General features: G+C 43.7%; 1 protein-coding gene across 1 annotated transcript in view; it reads right to left on the reverse strand.

Annotated features, from left to right (window-relative positions):
- The window catches only part of TRIM71 (tripartite motif containing 71), a 1,372,825-nt gene that overhangs the window by 1,215,816 nt on the left and 137,905 nt on the right, over positions 1-19,104 (reverse strand). The gene's annotated exons all lie outside the window — the stretch shown is intronic.

Below are 19,104 nucleotides of genomic sequence, written 5' to 3' on the forward strand. Positions count from 1 at the left end.
GGAATTTGGGGCAAAATCCATGGTGGGCCCTGAGCCAAGTTCCTTAAGATAGGGTACCAGTGCTGGCGTGGCCAGTCTGGAGCAATCAGGATCATCTGTGGTTTTTCTTGTCTGGCTTTTAGGAGGACCTTCGAAAGGAGAGGCAGTGGTTGGAAGGCATAGACTTTTAGGTTTTTCCAGCTGAACAGAAGAGCATCTACTTTCCATGCTTGTTTGTAATAAGTCCTTGTGCAGAATTTTTGTAGTTGGCAATTCAAGGGGGAGGCAAAAAGATCTATGTCTGGGCATCCCCATTTTTGTGTTATCATGCTGAAGATTTGTGGGTTCAATTTCCATTCGTGAGGGTCCATGATATTTCTGCTTAAGTCGTCTGCCAGAGTATTTTTCTTTCCTGGCAGGAATTGTGCTTGCAGGTGAACGTGGTACGTTAGAGCTGTGTTCCACAAGGTCATGGCTTGCCTGCATAGGGGATAAGAGTGAGTGCCCCCTTGTTTGTTTATGTACCACATTACTGTGGTGTTGTCTGTCTTTAGTAATAGTTGTCCTGGGTGTAGAAGGTCCTTGAAAGCTGTTAGGGCATTTTGAACAGCCAACATCTCTTTTTGATTGATGTGAAGATGCATCTGGTCTGTGGTCCACTTGCCCTGAATGCATGTTCCTGCCATGTGTGCTCCCCAGGTGTAATCCGAAGCATCTGTTGTTAGAGTTTGCCTGGCTGTGGGTTGGGTAAAAGGCTGACCCTTGTTTAGGTGACATGCCTGTGCCCACCATCGAAACTCCTGTTGTAGACAGAGAATTATTGGAATTACTGCTTCTAGACTGTGAGAATGTTGAGTCCAAACACTTTTTAGGTACAACTGCAATTTCCTCATATGCAGTCTGGCATATGGTATTAGTAGTATGCAGGATGCCATGAATCCCAGGGCCTGCAGAAATTTTCTTGCAGGGAGATGGGACGTTTTTGCCAGTAGTTGAAAATATTGAGTTAGCTGCACATGTTTGTCTGGCGTGAGGTAAGCCATCTGGGCCGTTGTATTTAAGCTGGCACCCAGGAATGCAATCTGTTGTGAGGGCACTAGTTTTGACTTCTTTTCGTTTACTGTGTACCCTAGAGAAATTAGCAACCTTTTCACAAACGCCAGATGCTGTAGAAGAATGTCTTTTGTCTCTGCTTGAATGAGGCAGTCGTCCAGGTATGGATATATTTGAATCCCTTTTTGTCTGCAAAATGCAATTACTGGTGCCAGGCACTTTGTAAAGACCCTGGGTGCAGTAGATAAGCCAAAGGGCAGTGCAGAGAATTGGTAGTGCCTTGTACCAGCTTTGAATCGGAGGTATGTTCTGCAATTTGGTCTGATAGGGACATGCAGGTATGCCTCTTTGAGGTCCAGAGTAACAAGCCAAGCCTTCTTGCCCAGCATGGGTAGAAGCTGCTGTAATGTCAACATTTTGAATTTCGGAATATCCAGGTAAGTATTCAGAATTGAAAGGTCCAGTATAGGCCTCCAGGTTTTGTCCTTTCTGGGGACCAGGAAGAGTCTTGAGTAAAATCCTTGTCCTTGTTCCTGTTGTGGTACTTTTTGTATAGCTCTCATGTCCATGAGAGCTGAAATTTGTTTTTGTGCCTCTGCCCATTGATTTTGTGGCAGGTCTGGCATTCCTTTTAGCTTTGGTAAAGTATGGAAGTGGAATCTGTAACCTTGAGACACAATATTCAGGACCCATTTGTCTTGGGTAATTGTTTGCCAGTTTTGAGAAAAAAGTGCTAGCTTTCCCCCTAAGGGGGCTTCTAGAAGGGACGTGCTTGGCATATGCAAGGGAAAGTCATTGTGACTGTTTCCTGTAAGGTTGAGACTTGTCCTCACCTCCTTTTGGGGTTGAGGTGCCCCACTGTCATTGTCTGCTTGAGCCTTGGGGTTGAGATCTGCCTCTTGGGCGTTCTGTATCTGCCTCTCTGTGGCCTGTCTGACACTGGAAAGGACCAATTTTTTGTTGGCCAATTTCTACTAAACTGAGGTGGCTGTACCTGTAAGAAATCCTTGACTGTTTGCATACATTTAGCTTTATCCTCCATTTTCTTTAACACCTCTTCTGCCTTAACACCAAACAAGGTATCATGTTGTAAAGGAGCATCCAATAACTTTGCCTTAACATGTTCAGGTAAACTCTGTTCTTTTAACCAAGCATGTCTTCGAATAACAGAACCTGTAACTGTGGCTCTACAAGAGGCCTCTAAAGAATCAAAACCACATTGCAGAGTATGTTTTCCCACCTGCTCAACTGCATGCAATAAATCCTGCATTTCTTTACAATCAGGAGCTTCTGAACTAGCAAGCATTTTCTGTTTTAACTGAGCCATTAAATATTGTTGGTACTTAAGCATGTGAAACTGGCAATTTAAAGCTCTTACTGCTAAAGTTGCAGACGTGTATACTTTCTTCCCCCATCTATCCAAAGCTCTGGAATCTCTGTCAGAGGGTACTGGATATTTTGCAATGGAAGCCTTAACCCCTTTTGGACCCTGGAAAATAGTTTCTGGATCAGCAGAAGGGTTTTTGTAAAGAAACTTGAGAGAGTCAGGGACTCTATAATACCTATCTGGCTTGGCTGGAGCAGGGGGCAAAGAGTCAGGAAATAAGCTTGATTCAAAGAACACATCATCCACAATGTCCAGTACAGGTAGAATAGCCAGGGGCCTGTGCTGAGGCAATAAGAGGAAATCCCTGAGCCTTTTCTTGGATTCTAAGTATTCCTGACTTTCCCAATGGAAATTTTCCCTCATGGTATGTAAAGTTTCTCCAAAAGAGTAATCCTCAGGAGGAGAGGCTGAAGGGATAGATTCCTCAGCATCAGAGTCCTCATAGGGGGGGTAAAGAATATCCCTTGTCTGAAGAGGAATCAGAGGAAATGGAAACCTGATCAGAGGAGTCAGTCTGTATCCTGCCTAGGCCTTTTCTCAGGAGGGGGATGGGAACCCCTGATTAGAGTAATGAGGTCTTCGGCCATTTTAAGCATCTGTTTCTTAGGCATGGAGGACTGTCCAGGAGAATGCTGTACTTGTTTCTTTGTCTTTAATGGTACCTTTGTCTTTGTCTTGGCTGTTGATTTAATGGTAAGTTGTGAAGGTCTGAAAACACCCTCAGTAGCCGGTGCCTGCACAGCGGCTCTGGACCCATCTGAGGGATTAGTTTCCGTAGGACCAATACCTTGAGTTTCCAGAGGCCTAGTTGTCTCCACGTGGGAGTCGGAGGCGACCTGTGGCTCTGAGGTAGCGGGTGTCAGGGGCTGCGAAAGCGCCTCACTGAGAACCGGCAAACCGGCGACTGGCCTAGAAGAGGTTTCGTCGTCGGTTTTGGACCTCGGATGCCTGTCTTTATCCTTGTCTTTGCGTTTTTTTGGAATTGCGGTCGTCGGTTGATCCGATGGCATAGTATAATTGAACCTTCGGCCAAAGTAGTGCAAAGTAAAATCAAAACGTCTTTTTATAGTGCGTTTGTTAAATCTAGCACAAAACCGACAACTAGTGATGTCGTGATCAGGGCCTAGGCATGGAAAACAGTAAGAGTGGAAGTCCTTATGAGGTATTTGCTTCCCACAAGAAATACAATTATTAACTTTTTCTGACATCGGTCTGAGGCAAGAAAAAAGTTTCCCCAATGGGGTACTTAGCTTTATTGAAGACTTCGGATCTGAAATTCAGCTTCGAAAATCTCAGGAGTCGGCCGACCGGCACTTGCGAACTGCTTCTGCTTCGGGCACCGCGCGGCAAGAAAGACTGAAGAAAATGGTGTCAGATGCATCTTATATACCCCTGGCGCACTGACGTCAGGGAAGAAGCGACAGCAACCTACGCCGGACCAAGACTTTGGAACTCTGGCCGACTGCGGGACCGCCTGACGGCAGGATAACCCAAGTGTGATGACTGCAGCAGTGTAACATGATGAACATCTGCTTTACTATGTGGAGGAAAGCAGTTTCACCAAAAACTGTACAATATAGAAAAGCATTTTTTTGGGCAAGTGGCATACTCCCCTCCACTCCTCACAGCTTCTTACGCAAGTACAAATATTACACCATTGAAAAAACACAGAGAAATGGAAAATGCCACTTTCAACAAAACACAACTGCTACAGCTTAGAATCACAAAATCAGTGCAGGCTGCACCAACGCATCCCAAATTACTTTTAAAATAAAAAAAAAGTCCTTTGCAGAATTCCTGAAATGAGAGTACAAATTAGTCTCACTTGAGCAAACAGAAACATGTTGTTTGACTACAGTTTCAATAGTGTTTTTGCTGTGGAATTAAATGACACTGCCCACAATTTTTCTCAGTATATCTAAATCATTAAATTCAAATTTGACTTATAAAATATACCAATAGAAATTTTACAATAAGATCACATACACAAACTCCCTATAAACGGTTCACTCCATATTACATGTAATGAAGGACATGATTTCATATGTACATAGGATGTTCGCAGATGAAAACAAACTTGCTCCTGAAATAAATATATGTGGGGCCTTTTATGTGCGGCTAACTTCCCACCCATGAAAATAAAGTATGTGACTTCATATTAGTAATATTAAATGTAAGCATGAAAGCTGTACAGCATTTCAAAATTCCATAAAATGTTACAATGCCATCAGCTACTACACGAAAAAGGAATGAAGTGGTTCTTAATCTGGCTAATGCATTTCATCTTGGGTTTAATGAAGTTCTGCAATCATTCTGAATTATTTGTAGCAGCACTACACTGTCTTTCACGAGCAGAACAGGACGAGTTCTCCTTTGTCCTCCTTTATCATGGTCTTGTCCTCCTTTGGGTTCACAGGTATCTGGTAACCCTATTCTTATGTTGATTTCAAATGCAAAAGTTGTATAAAGCCTGTTTATGGGGAATAATGTAGGATATAATAGTCCAACGGTCAACAACATTTTCTATCAAATTGGAAGACTTTGCTTAAACACACAAAAAACTTCCACAATATCAGCCAATCTCCATTCTTCCCACTTCAAGGAAATCCTAAAAAGACTAACCTATACATATACCTCAGTGCATAAGCCAATATTACCAACTCCCCTCTAAACACCATGTATTTTGGCCTTGTTGTAACATAATAATTGCTCTCTGAAGCCTTACTGATAACATTCGTGGATAAAGGAAGGTTTTACAAGGGCCATATTCACTGACCTTACAAAAACATTTGATCTAGTAGAAGACTGCATTCTTCTTTTCAAACAGCAGGCTAATAGATGGATGGACTAAAAGAAAACTGATCAAAATAATTTTAGCTTAAGCTTGCAGTGTGATGGACCCAATGTCAGGTATGTAAAGAAATGCCTGTCTTCCATAGGAAGCACAATAAAATGTCAAAACCTTGTAAATTACACCTATCTGCGATCTTACGTTCAATGGCTGTTCAGTCAATACAGTGTCTTGCTGAGGCTTTATCCTATTAGAAAGTACACAGGGCATTCTACAAATGGTGCAATACTGCTAACTGTGTCATATCCCAAATTAATAATGTCCTTATGAGCCCTAGGCCTCATGGTGGTGACCATAAATGTGCTACTACATTCCTGGTACCATCTGAGGATTCAGTACTGGGCACTCAAGAGAGTGTTATGATCCTAACACACCAACCTCCTGGAAGAGCTAATCAGGCTAATGGAAGAGTGCAAATCTGTCTCTTAGTGGACATTACCAGCCATTTTTCTCATGATGTCCATTCAGCCTAGTGAGTATCAGTGCCATGGAAACCACTCAGTGGGTCTGTCCTAAGTTAGTGAGGGCACCATACTGAGCAAATAGTACAGGGAATATTGTACCAAGACTCCAGTTTATGAATGGGAGCCCTACAAATAAAGTACAGTTTTGTACCTACCATAAATGTAGATGTTCGAGTGCTAATACAGCTGCAGTCATAACAGATGGGTTCTCCTGCCGTCAGGCGGGTCCTCGGTCAGCCAAATTCCAAAGTCTAGGTCCGGCGTCGGTTGTCGTCACTTCTTCCCTGACGTTAGTGCGACAGGGGTATAAAGGAACCAGCCGACACCATTTTCTTCAGTTTTTCTTGCCCCAGATGTCAGGTGCCTCCAGAAGGAAGGCAATACATAAATTTGTGTAAAAAAGCAGTGCAATATAATCAAAATACAGTAGTTGCAAGCAAATACACCATAAATGAATACCCCAATCAGGTTGTATGAGGATGTGTTAGCCTATAGGCCTGTCCCAAGAGGGGAAGGAGGGAGGGAAACCTGGACTGCAGCTGTATTAGCACTCGAACATCTACATTTATGGTAGGTACAAAACTGTACTATGTTCACTGTCCATACAGCTGCAGTCATAACAGATGGGTAGAATCCCAAAGCTAAGAAAGGGGTGGTAGGCACTAGGTGGAACTAGGAGGAGCCAGGATGCCCTGCAAGACTGCAGTGGCAAAGCCTGCTCTAGTTTTGGAGTATAATGGTAGGTGGTAGTGCTTGGAGAAGGTATGCACAGAACTCCAAGTGGCTGCTTCCAAAATATCTTTGGTAGGAACTCCTCTGAGGAAAGCTGCAGAGGTAGCTGTGGCCCTTGTGGAGTGAGATCTGATGCCTGTAGGTACAGTTTTGCCATGAAAAGAATAGCAAAAGCGTATGTAGTGGGCTATCCATTTTGAGATTGTCTGTTTCGAAATTGGCTTTCCTTGAGCTCCTACAGCATAGGACACAAAGGGATGTTCTGATTTTCTGAAAGGCTTTGTTCTGTCCAGATAATAACGTAGTTGTCTGTGGATGTCCAAGGAATGTAGTAATCTCTCCCCTTTGTTTTGAGGATTAGGATAAAAGGTAGGTAAGTGTATGGCCTGATTCAAAGCTACCCTGGATACCACTTTAGGCATAAAGGACGGGTTGGTTCGTAAGGAAACTCTGTCCTGATGGAAGATGATAAAAGGCTGCACAGCCATGAGAGCTTGTAGTTCTGAAACTCTACGAGCTGAGGTAATAGCCAGAAGGAAAGCTGTTTTCCAGGACAAATACTGCAAATCTGATGAGGCAGCTAGCTCAAAGGGAGGCAAGGTCAGCTTTTCCAGAATGAAATTGAGATCCCAAGCAGGTATTGGTCGTTTCCTTGGGGGTCTTAGATTCTTAGCCCCTCTGAGGAACTGTCTTAAGAGAGGGTGAGAGAATAAGGGTGGATCAGTGTTGTATTCTCAGAAATGGCTGAGGCATGGATTTTGATGGAGGAGAATGAAAGTCCACTGCTTAGCAGCTCAGCTAAATACTGTAGTATTTGAGGTAAATTCAGTTTTCCAGGATCCTGGCCCTTTTTCTCATTCCAGACACAAAACCGTTTCCATTTTGTGGAGTAAGCTTTTCTAGTTGACGGCCTTCTGGCCTCCAAAATGACATCCTGCACCTCCTTGGAGAGTAGGGTCTGTTGTGATGCTAAGGAATCTTCCATGCAGCTAGATTGAGTGTTTTTAGCTGGCTGTGAAGAGTTTTGAAGCTGTGCTGAGTCAGAAGAAGAGGCATTAGAGGCAGGGTCCATGGTGGGAATCGTCAGGCTCCTCAGGAGTGGGTACCAGTGTTGTCTTGGCCAGTCTGGAGCAATGAGAATCATCTTTGGTCTGTCTGCTCTGGTTTTCAATAGAACTTTGGGCAGCAGAAGAAGAGGTGGGAAGGCATAAACTGTCATTGATGTCCAACTGAAAGAGAGAGCGTCCACTCTCCAGGCCTTTGGATGGAAAATCCTTGAGCAGAATTTTGTCAATTGGTGATTTTTGTGGGAGGCAAAGAGATCTATGTCTGGCCTTCCCCATGCTTGGATTATTTCTGTAAAAACTTTTGGATGCAACTTCCATTTGTGTGGATCTGTCATATTTCTGCTTAGGTTGTCTGCCAGTGTGTTTTCCTTGCCTGGCAAGTACTGTGCTTGTAGTTCCAGTACTGTGCTTGTAGTTCGATTTGTAAGTCCATGGCCATGTTCCAAAGTGACATGGCCAGTCTGCATAGGGGGTATGAATGTGTTCCTCCCTGTTTGTTTATGTACCACATAACCGTGGTGTTGTCCGTTCTTATCAATAGTTGACCTGGTCGCAGAAGGTCCTTGAAAGCTATAATAGCATTTATTACTGCTAGCATTTCCTTTTGATTGATGTGAAGGTGCTTTTCTTTTTGGGACCATTTGCCCTGAATGCACCGATCTGTCATGTGCGCCCCCCAGGCGTAGTCCGAGGCATCTGTTGTGATGACTATTTGCTTGAGGCTTGCTGAATGGAAGACCTGTGTTTGTTTGGCATGCTTGAGCCCACCACAGAAATTCCTTTTGCAGACATGGAATTAGTGGTATTATTGTTTCCAAACTGTGGCTGTGTTGAGACCATATGTTTTTCAGGTACCATTGAAGTTTCCTCATATGCAGCTTTGCACATGGGATTAGTAAGATGCAAGATGCCAAGAATCCCAGAGCCTGCAGGATTTTCCTTGCAGTCAGCCTGGTGCAATTTGCTAGTGCTCTGAAGTATTGAGTTAGTTGCCCCTGCTTCTCTGGCGTGAGGTAGGCCATCTGGGTGTTTGTGTCCAAGTTGGCACCCAGGAAAATTATCTTCCGAGAGGGTATTAGCCTTGATTTCTTTTTGTTGACTGTATCCCAGAGAGTTCAACAACATTATTACATAAGCCAGATGTTTCAGAAGAATGTGCTTGCTGTCCGCTTGGATCAGGCAGTCATCCAAATAGGGGTATATTTGTATCCCTTGAAGTCTGCAGTAGGCAATTACTGATGCCAGGCATTTCGTGAATACTCTGGGCGCAGTAGATAAGCCAAAGGGCAATGCAGAGAATTGATAATGGGTTGAACCTGCAAGAAATCTGAGGTATCTTCTGCAATTTTGTCTGATTGGGACATGCAGGTATGCCTCCTTGAGGTCCAGTGTTACCAGCCAAGACTCCTTGCCCAGCATGGGAAGAAGTTGCTGTAGAGTGAGCATCTTGAATTTTGGTACGAGTAGAAATGTGTTTAGGATGGATAGGTCCAAAATAGGTCTCCAATCTTTTCCCTTCCTTGGTACCAGGAATAGCCTGGAATAAAAACCTTGACCTTGTTCGTGCGTAGGTACCTCTTGAATCACTTTAATGTCTATGAGATCTGTAATTTGCCTTTGTGCCTCTGCCCTTTGATTGTGTGGCAGGTTTGGCATGCCTCTCATTTTTGGAAGGGTGTGAAAATGGAATCTGTAGCCTCTGTTTATAATGTCCAGGATCCATTTGTCTTTTGTGACAATATGCCAACTTTTTGAAAATAATGCCAGCTTTCCTCCTAAGGGGGCTGCCATTTGAGTCTTGCTTGGCATGCAAAGGGGAAAGTCATTGGGCTTGCTTTCTGAATGATTGCGAGTTATCCTCACCACCTCTTTGTGTAGGAGCTTGCCACTGTCTGCCTCTAAACGATCCTTGGGATTGTCCTCTGCCCCTCGAACGCCTGTATCTGCCTCTTTGGGGTCTGTCTGTGGCTGGAAAGGACCAATTTTTGGAAGGCCAATTTCTACTGAAACGTGGGGGTTGTACCTATAGAAAATCTTTCACAGTTTGCATTGATTTAGCCTTTTCCTCCATTTTCCTTAATACCTCCTCAGCATTAGCACCAAATAATACATCCTTTTGAAGAGGGGCATCTAGCAATTTAGCTTTGACATGATCAGGCAAGGTTTGTTCCTTGAGCCAGGCATGTCTACGCATGACTGATCCTGTAACAGCAGCTCTACATGAGGCCTCTAGAGCATCAAAACCACATTGTAAGGTATGCTTACCCACTTGTTCTGCACTATGCATCAAATCCTGCAACTCCTTCAAGTCTGGTTGTTCAGGTTGTGACATTTTACTTTTCAATTGTGATAACAAAAACTGTTGGTATTTTAGCATATGGAACTGACAATTTAAGGCCCTCATGGTTAAGGTAGCCGAGGTATATACCTTTTTCCCCCACCTTTCTAAGGATCTGGAATCTCTCGGAAGGTAATGGATTTTTAGCAGTGGAGGCCTTAATTCCCTTGGGGCCCTGTGAGATGGTTTCTGGGTCAGCAGCATGGCTTTTGTATAGAAATTGGTGTGAGTCAGGAACCCTGTAGTACCTGTCAGGCTTAACTGGGGCTGGAAGCAGAGAGTCCGGGTTAAGGCAGGCCTCCGAGTAAACATCATCTAGGATGTCCAAGACAGGAGGTATAGCCAGAGGCCTGTGCTGAGGTAGTAAGAAAAATTCCCTAAGCCTTTTCTTGGAATCTGAATAATCTTGGCCTTCCCAGTGGAAGTGTTCCCTTAAGGTATGCAAAGTTTCCCCAAATGAGTAATCCTCTGGGGGGGGATACAGAAGGAATGGACTCCTCCGCATCAGAGTCTTCAAAAGGGGAGTAAGAATGTTCCTGATCATCAGAGTGCTCTGAAATAATGGAGCCCTGATCAGAGGAGGGGGATTCTTCCTCCACTCTGGGCCTTTTGTCCGGTGGGGGTTGAGAACCCCTGATAAGAGTAATTAAATCCTCAGCCATTTTAAGCATCTGTTTTTTAGGCATGGGGCCTGGAGATGGGCCCTGTGTAGCTTGTCTCTTAGAGTGCATGGCTGCTTTAGACTTAGTGAAAGCCTTGATGGAGAAAGAAGAGGAAGGTCTGAAGACACCTTGAGTGGAGGTAGACCTGTCCACATTTTGAGGTTCAATGCCAAGAGTGGCTTCGGTATCTGTAGTTGGGGTGTGGGCCGAGGAGCCTGCGACTTCGGGCACAGGAGACACCGCCAATGAAGTGTCGTCGGTAGTCAGGGGCTGCGTAGGCGCCAAGCTGAGAACCGGACCACGTGTAGTCGGCTTTGGTGTGGTGTCGGTAGAGGCCGCGGACCTCGTGTGTCGGTTCTTATCTTTGCGTTTTTTAGACAAAACTGGAGTCGGAGTATCCGATGACATAATATAGTTAAATGTTTTTCCAAAATAATGCTGGGCGAACTCCGCCCGACGCTTAATGGTGCGTTTGTTGAATGTAGCACAAAAGCGACAGGCCGAGACGTCGTGGTCTGGGCCTAAACAAGGTATACAGAGGGAATGGAAATCCTTATGCGGTATTTGCTTCCCACATGAAATACAATTATTAACTTTGTCTGACATCGGTCTGAGGCAAGAAAAGTTTCCCCAACGGGGTACTTAGCTTTCAAGAAGACTTCGGTTTCAAAAGTTTTGTAATTTCAGGAGCTGGCCGACCGGCACTTGCGAACTGCTTCTGCTTCGGGCACCGCGTGGCAAGAAAGACTGAAGAAAATGGCGTCGGCTGGTTCCTTTATACCCCTGTCGCATTGACGTCAGGGAAGAAGCGACGACAACCGACGCCGGACCTAGACTTTGGAATTCGGACGACCGAGGACCCACCTGACGGCAGGAGAACCCATCTGTTATGACTGCAGCTGTATGCACAGTGAACATCAGCAGTCCTTCTGAAGTGGCAAACTTCTCAAGATGTCTTGCCAGGTCATGACATAGCAGTAGAGAGTTGGTCCACACAGCAGTAATAAGCTGCATTAACAAGCAAGGTGGTAGACACTTGCTCCTGCTATCTATGGAAGTACTCATGTTTGGTAGTGGCTATTCAATCCTAGCAATTTTTAACATACACCCCACTTCTAGCCAACTTACTGGTGGACAACTGGAGTTTTCTTACTCAGCTCTCTACTGCTTAACACATGAAATACTCACAAACATTGAAGAGGGTAAACTGATGGTCAAGGTTTTCTGTGATTTAAAGACAGCATTTGAAACAGTTGACCACACAATATTACTGCAAAAACTCCAACACTGTCTTTACTACAGAAGTGTGACACTTCATAATCGCTTCATAAATACCATGGATGCAGTAAATAAACTCAAAGGACAAGGAGGTTGAAATGCAAGTGTTCTGTCCCTGTTACAAAACAGGAATTTTCTGCAATAACAGGACCTTCAATGTCTCTGCTAATAACGTGCAAAATGCTGCTATCACTCTAACCAAATAAGTTCCTCAAGGCTCAATTTTTAGACCCACTGCATTTTTACTTACTAGTGATCATTCATGGGGAACTACCAAGCTTAAACTGCTTGCTTTATGCAAATGACAAACAGTCATTACTAAAGCAGATTTTTCTACAAAAAAATCACTACAGCATTACAGTATGACATAGCTATGTTATGGAATTTGCTGCAAAGAAAAAAACTGTCAAGGCTGGCACGAACCTTTAAGTCTGTCTATTTAAAGGTGCACATAGCTATGATTCTCGCAATCTCTTGGTTAGTATGTTCCTACGTCCGTGAACACCTAGAAATCCAATGTCAGGTTACTGGACAGTAAAAATTAGTGAAATCCATACTTTTTTTATTTGACCCAACAATGCAACCACCACCCAAAGTATCACAACTAAGATATCTAGGCCTTATCCTGCATCTCATCTTTTCATTTAAACATGTTGAGAACACAATAATCCACCTGTTTACCTTCCGAAAGCCTGACTTGAGTACTCCATTGGTTGTTCGTCAATTATTTTATTCAAAAGGTTGTAAAACCACAATAAAAAAATAGCTGAACACAACTTAGGCACAGTAACAAATTCAGTAGGGTAAAACCTTCCAACCTGATTCAGTCCGTGAGTAGTAAAGTCCTCAGTTGAACGGACTAGACTGGGAGGAGTGTCACAGATCAAATATACAGTATGGGCGGGCAACTGCAAGGCCACCAAGTATAAGAATACACAAATACTCAGATCTTTTTTGTAAACTATCAGTGGCTTCCCACCTGTTTTTCTAAGATGTTCTTCCTCACTTTCAAAAATTCCCCAACTGTTGATAACCACCACTTTGATGTTGTCAAAAAGCGGGTTATAGGATAAAACCATGGCATTTGTAAACTTTCCATCCTGTTCTCCCTCTCTGCTGTTACCCTTCTTTCCACGGGTAAAGCACTTTAATAGGGGATAGAAATATCTATCATTATCTCTTTTTAATAACTTCTAGTATAGGTTCGATGAAGTGACTAGGCTATCCCCTCTTTAACAGCATGTCTTTCAAAATTTCAGTTTCATTCAAAAACACCTTATCATCACTAACCATCCTAGCCAACCCTGACAGCCTGCTCCTTCACTAGAGATCTTTTTTGATGTCTAGGGTGGCAACTGTCAAAATGCAGCAAAGCATTAGAATAGATGGACATTCTGTACAATCCAGAGGTAAACATCTGATTCTCCCTGTCCTTCCAAATAGAAATGTGCAAAATACTGAGATGTCACAGCTAGTGCTCATTGTAAAAATTTTCTGCTTGTGTTTAAAAAGGTAAAGAATTCCCACAACTGCTCGTTGGAACCTTCCCAAAATATGAGTATATCATCTTGGAAGCGCCCATAAAACTTACAAAATTTGAACAATTCCAATTTAAATACTATAGTGGTCTCCCATTGGGCCAACAATATGTTAGCAAATGGGGGGGGGGCGTAAGCCGCCCCCATTGCCACACCTGTTCTCTGCCAATAATTGTTTTTTCAAAGGTTATAAAATTGTTCTTCAGAATAAGTTCCATTAGGGTTCTAAACATCAAAATCCTTGGATGACTGAGCATAGTATTACTACACAAAAAATCATAAAACACAATACCACCTTTGTCATGGGGAATTACTGTGAACAAGTCTTTAACTTCAACTGTAACCAATATTAGGTGGTCTGAATTATATTCTCTATGTATTTTTCTCAGACAGTCCCAAGAATCTTTTAAAATATGTGAAAACATATCTAAATATGTTTTTAGCCTAAAGTCAATAAACTTAGCTAATGTATAAGTCTTTGATGCCTTTGCATCAACTATAGGTCTCATTGGGGGGGGGGGTCGTTGATGCATTTATGCATCTTGGGTATCCCGAAAATAGTTGGTGTATGGGGACTTTTGTGTCTAAGAAAAGTACAGTTGTGTACCTACCATAAATGTAGATGTTCGAGTGTATTCACTGTTGCAGTCATTACACTTGGGTTATCCTGCTGGCAGGCTACCCGCAGTCGGCCAGAGTTCCAAAGTCTAGGTCCGGCGTCGGTTGCTGTCGCCTCTTCCCTGACATCAGTGCGCCAGGGGTATAAAAGATGCAGCCGACGCCATTTTCTTTAGTTTTTCTTGCCCCAGATGTCAGGTGCCACAAATAGGTAGGCTGAAAAATATAGCAAAAAGAAATGCATGCACAAAAATAACATTTCCTTCATCTACAAGCAAATACACCAAAAAGGTTGTATAGGTTAGAGAAGTACAGATAAGACCCTGCAAAAGAAAGGGGGATGGTGGGAGGGTAACCTGGACTGCAACAGTGAATACACTCGAACATCTACATTTATGGTAGGTACACAACTGCACTATGTTCATCGTGTTTCACTGTTGCAGTCATTACACTTGGGTTGAATCCCAAAGCAGAGGTTGGGTGGCTGGGCCTAAATAGGATTAGAGAAGCTACAAGGCCCTGCAGAACTGCAGTGGCAAAGCCTGCTCTGGGTTTAGAGTAGAGAGGTAAGTGGTAGTGCTTGGTGAAAGTGTGCACTAAACTTCAGGTTGCAGCCTCTAAAATGTCTTTGGTTGGTACTCCTCTGAGGAAGGCTGCTGAAGTGGCTGCTGCTCTAGTTGAATGTGGCCTAATGCCCTTAGGCACTGGCTTGCCATGTTGTGAATGGCAGAAACGAATGCAGTGTCCTATCCATTTTGAAATAGTCTGCTTTGAGATGGGCTTTCCTTGTGATCCTGCAGCATAACCTACAAACAGTTGCTCACTTTTTCTGAAAGCTTTTGTTTTGTCCAAATAGAAGCATAGCTGTCTGTGTATGTCCAAAGCGTGCAGAAGCCTCTCCCCTTTATTCTGGGGATTTGGATAAAATGTTGGCAAATTAATGGTTTGGTTAAGAGCCACACTGGATACTACCTTTGGCATAAATGTTGGGTTTATCCTTAGAGAAACCCTGTCCTGATGAAAAATGATGAAAGGTTCCACTGCCATCAATGCCTGTAACTCTGAGACTCTTCTTGCTGAAGTTATTGCTAGGAGCAGAGCTGTTTTCCATGATAAGAATTTTATATCAGCTGTATTGGCTGGCTCAAAAGGAGGCAGTGTGAGCTTTTCTAAAACAAAATTGAGGTCCCATGTAGGTATCGGTGCTCTTCTTGGGGGTCTTATGTTTTTTGCCCCTCTGAGGTACTGTCTTAGTAGTGGATGAGAGAAAATTGGAGGTTCCGTGTTGTAATGAGCTGAAATGGCAGAGGCATGGATCTTAACTGATGAGAAGGATAGGCCTTTGCCCAGCATCTCAGTTAGGTATTGTAAAATCTGAGGTATATTTGGAACAAGTGGTTCGAGTCCTTGTGCCTGGTTCCAAACACAGAATCTCTTCCATTTTTCTGCATAAGACTTCCTAGTGCTGGGCATCCTGGCTTCTAAAATGACATCCATAACAGCTTTTAAGAGAGGTGTGGTCCAAGTGGCTATATTATCTGCCATGCAGCCAGATTTAAGGTTGTGAGTTGATTGTGCAGAATCTGATTGTTTTGTTGAGTCAGAAGATGAGGAATTTGAAGTAAAGGCCAGGCTGGGCCTTGAGACAAGCTCTTTAGGATTGGGTACCAGTGCTGGCGTGGCCAGTCTGGGGCAATCTGGATCATCTTTGGCCTCTCTTGTCTGACTTTTAGGAGCACCTTGGTAAGAAGAGGCAGTGGAGGGAAGGCATAAACTGTCAGGGTTTTCCAGCTGAATGACAGAGCATCCACTTTCCATGCTTGAAAGTGATAAGTTCTTGTGCAGAATTTCTGTAGTTGGCAATTGTGAGGGGAGGCAAAAAGATCTATGTCTGGGCGTCCCCATTTCCTTGTTATCATGCTGAACACCTGTGGATTTAGTTTCCATTCGTGCGGATCCATGAGAGTTCTTCTTAGTTTGTCTGCCATTGTATTTTTTGTTCCTGGCAGGAATTGTGCCTGCAGATGTACTTAATAGGTCAGTGCTGTGTTCCACAAAGTCATGGCTTGCCTGCATAGGGGGTAGGAATGTCTGCCCCTGTGCTTGTTTATGTACCACATAACAGTGGTATTGTCTGTCTTTAGTAATAGTTGTCCTGGATGTAGTAGATCCTTGAAAGCTGTCAGGGCATTTTGATTGATGTGAAGATACATTTGTTCCTTGGGCCATGTGCCTTGAATACATTTTCCTGCCATATGTGTCCCCCAGGCATAATCTGATGCATCCGTTGTTATTGTCTGCCTGGCTGTGGGTAAGGTGAAAGGCTGTCCCTTGTTGTGGTGACAGGCCTGGGACCACCACCGAAACTCCTGTTGTAGGCAGGGAATTAAAGTTATGATTGTTTCCAGGCTGTGACAATGTTGAGTCCAAACACTTTTTAGATACCATTGTAGTTTCCTCATATGCAGTCTTGCATATGGAATTAGTAGAATGCAGGACGCCATGAAGCCCAGGGCCTGCAGAATTTTTCTTGCAGGGAGCTGGGTCTTTGTTGCCATCATTTGAAAGTAATGAGTCAGTTGCCTCTGTTTGTCTGGCGTGAGATAAGCCATCTGGGCAGTTGTATTTAAGCTTGCACCCAGGAATATTATCTCTTGAGAGGGCACTAGTTTTGATTTCTTTTTGTTTACTGTGTACCCTAGGCAAACTAGTAATCTTTTTACAAATGCCAGATGCTTTAGAAGAATGTCCTTGCTCTCTGCTTGAATGAGGCAGTCGTCCAAGTAGGGATATATTTGAATTCCTTTTTGTCTGCAGAATGCAATTACTGGTGCCAGGCATTTTGTGGAGACCCTGGGAGCAGTAGATAAGCCAAAGGGCAGTGCAGAGAATTGGTAATGCATTGAGCCAGCTATGAATCTGAGGTATCTTCTGCAAGATTGTCTGATTGGGACATGCAGGTATGCCTCCTTGAGGTCCAAAGTAACTAGCCAAGCCTTCTTGCCCAGCATGGGTAGAAGTTACTGTAGTGTTAACATTTTGAATTTTGGAACATCCAGGAAAGTATTTAGGATTGGCAAGTCCAGTATTGGTCTCCAGGCTTTGTCCTTTCTGGGTACTAGGAAAAGTCTTGAGTAAAATCCTTGTACCTGTTCTTGCTGTGGTAGTCGTTGAATAGCTCCCATGTCCATGAGAGCAGCAATTTGTTTTTGTGCCTCTGCCCATTGGTTTTGTGGCAGGTCTGGCATACCTTTTGATTTTGGAAGGGTGTGAAAGTGGAACCTGTAACCCTGAGAAACAATATTCAGTACCCATTTGTCCTGGGTGATTATGTGCCAATTTTTTGAGAAAAGTGCTAGCTTGCCCCCTAGGGGTTCTGCCAAAAGATAAGTGCTTGGCATTTGTAGAGGGAAGTCTTTAGGACTGTTTCCTATAAGGTTGTGATTTGTCTTCTCCTCCTTTGGGGGCTGAAGCACCCCATTGTTTTGGTCTGTAGGAGCCTTGGGGCTGAGATCTGCTTCGTGGGCATCTGCATCTGCCTCTTTGTGGCTTGTCTGATACCGGAAAGACCAATATTTTGAAGGCCAGTTTCTGCTAAACCTAGGTGGTTGAACCTGTAAGAAATCCTTTACTATTTGCATTGATTTTGCTTTATCCTCCATTTTCTTTAAAGTACAGTTTTGTACCTACCATAAATGTAGATGTTCGAGTGCTAATACAGCTGCAGTCATAACAGATGGGTTCTCCTGCCGTCAGGCGGGTCCTCAGTCGGCCGAATTCCAAAGTCTAGGTCCGGCGTCAGTTGTCGTCGCTTCTTCCCTGACGTCAGTGCGACAGGGGTATAAAAGAACCAGCCGACGCCATTTTCTTCAGTTTTTCTTGCCCCAGATGTCAGGTGCCCCCAGAAGGAAGGCAATACATAACTTTGTGTAATAAAGCAATGCCATATAATCAAAATACAGTAGTGCAAGCAAATACATCATGAATGAATACCCCAATCTGGTTGCATGAGGATATGTTAACCAATAGGCCTGTCCCAAGAGGGAAGGAGGGAGGAAACCTGGACTGCAGCTGTATTAGCACTCGAACATCTACATTTATGGTAGGTACAAAACTGTACTATGTTCATCGTGCATACAGCTGCAGTCATAACAGATGGGTAGAATCCCAAAGCTAAGAAAGGGGTGGTAGGCACTAGGTGGAACTAGGAGGAGCCAGAATGCCCTGCAAGACTGCAGTGGCAAAGCCCGCTCTAGATTTGGAGTATAGTGGCAGGTGGTAGTGCTTGGAGAAGGTATGCACAGAACTCCAAGTGGCTGCTTCTAAAATATCTTTGGTAGGAACTCCTCTGAGAAAGGCTGCAGAGGTAGCCGTGGCCCTTGTGGAGTGAGATCTGATGCCTGTAGGTACAGTTTTGCCATGAAAAGAATAGCAAAAACGTATGCAATGGGCTATCCATTTTGAGATTGTCTGTTTGGAAATTGGCTTTCCTTGAGCTCCTATAGCATAGGACACAAAGAGCTGTTCTGATTTTCTGAAAGGCTTTGTTCTGTCCAAATAATAACGCAGTTGTCTGTGGATGTCCAAGGAATGTAGTAATTTCTCCCCATTGTTTTCAGGATTAGGATAAAAGGTAGGTAAGTGTATGGCCTGATTCAAAGCTACCCTGGATACCACTTTTGGGATAAAGGACGGGTTGGTTCGTAAGGAAACTCTGTCCTGATGGAAGATGATAAAAGGCTGCACAGCCATGACAGCTTGTAGTTCTGAAACTCTACGAGCTGAGGTAATAGCCAGAAGGAAAGCTGTTTTCCAGGACAAATATTGCAAACCTGATGAAGCTGCTGGCTCAAAAGGAGGCAAGGTCAGTTTTTCCAGAATGAAATTGAGATCCCAAGCAGGTATTGGTTGTTTCCTTGGGGGTTTTAGATCCTTAGCCCCTCTGAGGAACTGTCTTAAGAGGGGTGAGAGAATAAGGGTGGATCAGTGTTGTATTCTGCAGAAATGGCTGAGGCATGGATTTTGGAGAAGAATGAAAGTCCACTGCTTAGCAGCTCAGCTAGATACTGTAATATTTGAGGTAAATTCAGTTTTACAGGATCCTGGCCCTTTTTCTCATTCCAGACACAAAACCGTT

This window comes from Protopterus annectens, chromosome 3.part1, assembly GCF_019279795.1.
Source record: "Protopterus annectens isolate FY-2018-M chromosome 3.part1, PAN1.0, whole genome shotgun sequence".
Lineage (NCBI taxonomy): Eukaryota > Metazoa > Chordata > Ceratodontiformes > Protopteridae > Protopterus > Protopterus annectens.